Source organism: Alosa sapidissima, chromosome 16, assembly GCF_018492685.1.
Source record: "Alosa sapidissima isolate fAloSap1 chromosome 16, fAloSap1.pri, whole genome shotgun sequence".
NCBI lineage: Eukaryota > Metazoa > Chordata > Actinopteri > Clupeiformes > Clupeidae > Alosa > Alosa sapidissima.
In genome coordinates this window covers 1,306,085-1,313,584 of record NC_055972.1, presented here as the reverse complement: position 1 = coordinate 1,313,584, position 7,500 = coordinate 1,306,085, and the positions used below count along the sequence as shown (strand labels likewise).

The 7,500-nt window shown below is 32.9% G+C and overlaps 1 protein-coding gene and 1 long non-coding RNA gene across 3 annotated transcripts in view; one reads left to right on the top strand and one right to left on the bottom strand.

Annotated features, from left to right (window-relative positions):
- LOC121685926 (transient receptor potential channel pyrexia-like) overlaps nt 1–7,500 on the top strand; it is a 32,377-nt gene that overhangs the window by 2,553 nt on the left and 22,324 nt on the right. The window lies entirely within an intron of this gene.
- LOC121685928 overlaps nt 6,849–7,500 on the bottom strand; it is a 2,356-nt gene continuing 1,704 nt past the window's right edge. The window contains exon 3 of the long non-coding RNA XR_006023477.1: nt 6,849–6,941. This is a non-coding gene — a long non-coding RNA (uncharacterized LOC121685928). The remainder of the gene's footprint in view (nt 6,942–7,500) is intronic.

The following is a 7,500-nucleotide window of genomic DNA, read 5'->3' as shown; positions in this document are numbered from 1 at the left end:
CACACACACCATTGGCGGAGCGAGGGGGTGGCTTCGGGGACTCAAGCCCCGAATCTTTTTTTTTGTATGTGTTTTCAATTTCCAACGATTCTAATTTCTAATTTAACTTCCCCTCGGTTTCTCTATAAATCTTACAAAATGTAGGCTACTATTACTGAACAAATATCCCTTATTTCAAAGACCAATATTGACAGATAATATGATTTCCCACACGATGAGTTTAGGCAATGCCAGAGCCGAGATGTAGCGGTTTACGTCTGGCAGGAAAGTTCAGAGCGGCGCAGTCAGTTTAAAGGATCAGCATGTAGGAAACTAGAAAATGTCATTCCAGGGAATTAGCATGTAAATGCAGAAAACTGCTGTGACATACAGTATGACTATTCAGATGACTTACATGTAGACTATTCAGATTACATACATGTAGACTTACAGGATGACTATTCAGATTACATACATGTAGACTATTCAGATTACATACATGTAGACTATTCAGATTACATACATGTAGACTTACAGGATGACTATTCAGATTACATACATGTAGACTATTCAGATTACATACATGTAGACTTACAGGATGACTATTCAGATTACATACATGTAGACTATTCAGATTACATACATGTAGACTTACAGGATGACTATTCAGATTACATACATGTAGACTATTCAGATTACATACATGTAGACTTACAGGATGACTATTCAGATTACATACATGTAGACTATTCAGATTACATACATGTAGACTTACAGCATGACTATTCAGATTACATACATGTAGACTATTCAGATTACATACATGTAGACTTACAGCATGACTATTCAGATTACATACATGTAGACTATTCAGATTACATACATGTAGACTTACAGGATGACTATTCAGATTACATACATGTAGACTTACAGGATGACTATTCAGATTACATACATGTAGACTTACGGTATGACTATTCAGATTACATACATGTAGACTTACGGTATGATTATTCAGATTACATACATGTAGACTTACGGTATGATTATTCAGATTACATACATGTAGACTTACAGTATGATTATTCAGATTACATACAGTATGATTATTTAGATTACATACATGTAGACTTACAGTATGATTATTCAGATTACATACAGTATGATTATTCAGATTACATACATGTAGACTTACAGGATGATTATTCAGATTACATACATGTAGACTTACAGTATGATTATTCAGATTACATACATGTAGACTTACAGGATGATTATTCAGATTACATACATGTAGACTTACAGTATGACTATTCAGATTACATACATGTAGACTTACAGTATGATTATTCAGATTACATACAGTATGATTATTCAGATTACATACATGTAGACTTACAGGATGATTATTCAGATTACATACATGTAGACTTACAGTATGACTATTCAGATTACATACAGTATGATTATTCAGATTACATACATGTAGACTTACAGGATGATTATTCAGATTACATACATGTAGACTTACAGTATGATTATTCAGATTACATACATGTAGACTTACAGGATGATTATTCAGATTACATACATGTAGACTTACAGTATGATTATTCAGATTACATACAGTATGATTATTCAGATTACATACATGTAGACTTACAGTATGATTATTCAGATTACATACAGTATGATTATTCAGATTACATACATGTAGACTTACAGGATGATTATTCAGATTACATACATGTAGACTTACAGTATGATTATTCAGATTACATACATGTAGACTTACAGGATGATTATTCAGATTACATACATGTAGACTTACAGTATGATTATTCAGATTACATACATGTAGACTTACAGCATGACTATTCAGATTACATACATGTAGACTATTCAGATTACATACATGTAGACTTACAGGATGACTATTCAGATTACATACATGTAGACTATTCAGATTACATACATGTAGACTATTCAGATTACATACATGTAGACTTACAGGATGACTATTCAGATTACATACATGTAGACTATTCAGATTACATACATGTAGACTTACAGGATGACTATTCAGATTACATACATGTAGACTATTCAGATTACATACATGTAGACTTACAGGATGACTATTCAGATTACATACATGTAGACTATTCAGATTACATACATGTAGACTTACAGGATGACTATTCAGATTACATACATGTAGACTATTCAGATTACATACATGTAGACTTACAGCATGACTATTCAGATTACATACATGTAGACTATTCAGATTACATACATGTAGACTTACAGCATGACTATTCAGATTACATACATGTAGACTATTCAGATTACATACATGTAGACTTACAGGATGACTATTCAGATTACATACATGTAGACTTACAGGATGACTATTCAGATTACATACATGTAGACTTACGGTATGACTATTCAGATTACATACATGTAGACTTACGGTATGATTATTCAGATTACATACATGTAGACTTACGGTATGATTATTCAGATTACATACATGTAGACTTACAGTATGATTATTCAGATTACATACAGTATGATTATTTAGATTACATACATGTAGACTTACAGTATGATTATTCAGATTACATACAGTATGATTATTCAGATTACATACATGTAGACTTACAGGATGATTATTCAGATTACATACATGTAGACTTACAGTATGATTATTCAGATTACATACATGTAGACTTACAGGATGATTATTCAGATTACATACATGTAGACTTACAGTATGACTATTCAGATTACATACATGTAGACTTACAGTATGATTATTCAGATTACATACAGTATGATTATTCAGATTACATACATGTAGACTTACAGGATGATTATTCAGATTACATACATGTAGACTTACAGTATGACTATTCAGATTACATACAGTATGATTATTCAGATTACATACATGTAGACTTACAGGATGATTATTCAGATTACATACATGTAGACTTACAGTATGATTATTCAGATTACATACATGTAGACTTACAGGATGATTATTCAGATTACATACATGTAGACTTACAGTATGATTATTCAGATTACATACAGTATGATTATTCAGATTACATACATGTAGACTTACAGTATGATTATTCAGATTACATACAGTATGATTATTCAGATTACATACATGTAGACTTACAGGATGATTATTCAGATTACATACATGTAGACTTACAGTATGATTATTCAGATTACATACATGTAGACTTACAGGATGATTATTCAGATTACATACATGTAGACTTACAGTATGATTATTCAGATTACATACATGTAGACTTACAGGATGATTATTCAGATTACATACATGTAGACTTACAGTATGACTATTCAGATTACATACATGTAGACTTACAGTATGACTATTCAGATTACATACAGTATGATTATTCAGATTACATACATGTAGACTTACAGGATGATTATTCAGATTACATACATGTAGACTTACAGTATGATTATTCAGATTACATACATGTAGACTTACAGGATGATTATTCAGATTACATACATGTAGACTTACAGTATGATTATTCAGATTACATACATGTAGACTTACAGGATGATTATTCAGATTACAACATGTAGACTTACAGTATGATTATTCAGATTACATACATGTAGACTTACAGGATGATTATTCAGATTACATACATGTAGACTTACTGTATGATTATTCAGATTACATACATGTAGACTTACAGTATGATTATTCAGATTACATAATGATTATTCAGATTACATACATGTAGACTTACAGTATGATTATTCAGATTACATACATGTAGACTTACTGTATGATTATTCAGATTACATACAGTATGATTATTCAGATTACATACATGTAGACTTACAGTATGATTATTCAGATTACATACAGTATGATTATTCAGATTACATACATGTCGACTTACAGGATGATTATTCAGATTACATACATGTAGACTTACAGTATGATTATTCAGATTACATACATGTAGACTTACAGTATGATTATTCAGATTACATACATGTAGACTTACAGGATGATTATTCAGATTACATACATGTAGACTTACAGTATGATTATTCAGATTACATACAGTATGATTATTCAGATTACATACATGTAGACTTACAGTATGATTATTCAGATTACATACAGTATGATTATTCAGATTACATACATGTAGACTTACAGGATGATTATTCAGATTACATACATGTAGACTTACAGGATGATTATTCAGATTACAACATGTAGACTTACAGTATGATTATTCAGATTACATACATGTAGACTTACAGGATGATTATTCAGATTACATACATGTAGACTTACTGTATGATTATTCAGATTACATACATGTAGACTTACAGTATGATTATTCAGATTACATACATGTAGACTTACAGCATTCTTGAAAACCACTTACTTGGTTAGATGTTAGCTTAGAGTATATGACAGTCAGTACAAATAATTGTTAATTCAACATTAATCAATCTTTGTTTTAATACAGTACTGCAGAAACAGCAGAATGATACTCAGAACACACTAAAGTTAACCAATAATGATCAGGGAGAAACCAGATGTCTACTGAATTTGCATTCTTACAGAACTTCTATCTTATCTATCTATTTATCAGTTTTAATTCTGAACTAGCAGCAACAGCTAGAGGTCTCAGTTAATGGTATTAGGTCAAATTTGATGGTGATATATACACTGAAGAATAAAAGAGTCAGCCCTTCAGATGATCAGTTTTAGACAGAACTTAGGTTAGAATCTTATTTTTCACACAGCACAGCTCAGGTCTAAAAACAGAGGTCTAACAGCACAGCTAAGTTTCACAGATGTCACAACACAGGTATGATTTAAAGGTATGAATGGTTGAAAAATATGATTATACATGTTCCATATAGTTAGTGAGTATAGTCCTCACACAACAATATAGTTTTCAGAATGTCTCAGTGTAGATCTCAGATAAGTCTCAGTATGGTTAAATGGTATGTGCACAGATGAGATATGGTCACATGTTTGTAAGAATGTATGTTAGTATGTTGCTAGCAACATTGTCAGAGATGTATGGTTGACAGGTGTGCACACAGACAGGCACACACGTAATGTCATACACGATCATCACCACTGGTCTGGTCTGGTCTGGAGCCTAAAAGGCAAAAGCAAAAAGTTGAACAGTTATACAAAAAAAAAAGGAATGTCTGCAATTGTACAATTGTTCAATACAACTAAGGTACAGAGGTGGAAAGTAACTAAATACATTTACTCACGTTACTGTATTGAGTAGTTTTTCTGTGTATTTTGTATTTTTTAAGTAGTTTATAAAATCGGTATTTTAAATTTTACTTGATTACTTTTTGAGTGAAGTATTGTACTTCGCTACATCAAAAATCCCATCCGTTACTTGAGTAAAAAAAAAAATTAAGACTAACGAAAACAGAAAGGGAGAGAAAAAAAAAATCGCGCCCAACCACTAGCCTAGTGATAATGATCAGCATGTAGCCTACAACAGAACATGAATCAAGCTGGCGCCATGCAGTCTTTCTGAAAGTGATGGAGATGGATCACGAGATGCTCAACTAAATAAACAAAAGAGACTACCTTATGAATCCAGTCAGTCAAACTTTACATTTCGTCTGACATTCATTTTTACATTTAATTTGGAAGTTAAAATATTCAGGTAAAATAAATATATGGCGGAAATAAGTATTAAACACTTTTTTTTTTTTTTTTTCCCCAGTAGGCTAATTAGCCTAAACTTCCCTGCCCTATACTTCCCACTTCCCACTCTCCTCCTCCCTCCTCCTCCCCCCCCTCGGCGGCCATATTGCAACACTTTTTGGGCACTTATCGTACATCTATTTCGGCAGAAATGCGTGTGCGTAAGGCTTCACGACACCAATCTTGCTCCAGCAGCGAGATCACAACAGATGATTGGCACGATGTCTTCACAGCACACCACATGATTGGCTCAATGTATTTTACAACACACCACATGATTGGCTCAATGTATTCACATGTCAACGTTTTGCCGCGGAAGGGTTGTGATATGTGTAGACAACTGTTACAAACTAACCCCATGCATTACTATGGAGGATTTTTTGAGTGCTGTATCTCCTCATTAGAAAGTCTCTGGTAAAACTGGTTGTTCTGGTACCCACCCCCCCAAAAAAAAGTAACTAAGTAACTTTTACTTAAAGTACATTTTAAATGAACTACTTTTTACTTTTACTTGAGTACATTTTCAGATCGGTATTTTAACTTGTACTTGAGTAATATTTCATCAAGGTATTGGTACTTTTACTTGAGTACAATATTTTCATACTTTTTCCACCTCTGCTAAGGTATTTACGTGAAGTTGTTACATTACATTAGGCTGACACATTATAACCTAACGACTAACATGGTAAACAGTTTAAGCTTTTTAAACAATTCTCTCAACAATTCTAGGACAATAAAAAAAAGGTAGAGTAGGCCTACAATACAAGTGTTGCACCATCAAGCTACTGGTAGTTAAATACTAGCCTATAATATTAAATTGCAAACAAAAGAGAATTCTGTGTTTTATTTTCAGTTTTAGTATAGGTGATGGCTAATCATATTTTTTAAAAATATAAAATGTAAACAGCTTAGAAAACTTTGCAGGCAAAGTGTTTGTTTTTGCTGTCGATAATCATATGAGTAAGGACGGATCATTCTGATACTAAGTATCTTGATAACCAACTGCTATAACTTAAACAGCTTGCTAGGTCTGTCAGCCACATTTTTTCCTACAGATTACGATGTACTACAACGGGAAAGCTTGATTCACGTTCCAGGCTACACTTTAATTTATAGACCAGAACAATGCAGAAATGAGTAGGCCAAGTCAACATTGTAGCCTATGTTGACAACACAAACATTATAGCTTAATTTATGTAGTGTGTTTTAACAAGACTTTAGTCGTATGGTCCATTTCCTAACAGTAGCCTATTCATGGCTTTCATACGGTCCCTTTACACAGGAGTATTAATAAAGCACCAATGCATTCATAATCTACATGTAGGTGCTTGATTGTATAGGCTACACCTGTGAAAAGGGACCTGATGAAACCCATCAATAGACGAACTATAGCATACCGTGGTAGTGTTTACTTAGGCTACGTAAGAATCAGGAGCGTAGAATGAAAACGTAGCCATGGCCTATTTGATACACAAACAAGCGGTGTACAACGTTAAACATTTGTTCAAATAAAAACAGGAGCATATTTGTTAGCTTTAACTAAAACGGTAGAAGCTGTAACGTTATGGCCATCAACAAGTAGCTAACGTTATTCATGCCATGAATGAAACCCATGATGGGTTTCATCAGGTCCCTTCACACAGTAGGTAGCCTAGGCTATAATCAAGCACCACGCAGTCTGCATTAATAAGCTATTCTAGGTGCTTATTCTATACACCTGTGGAAAGTGATAGAACCATAGCTGT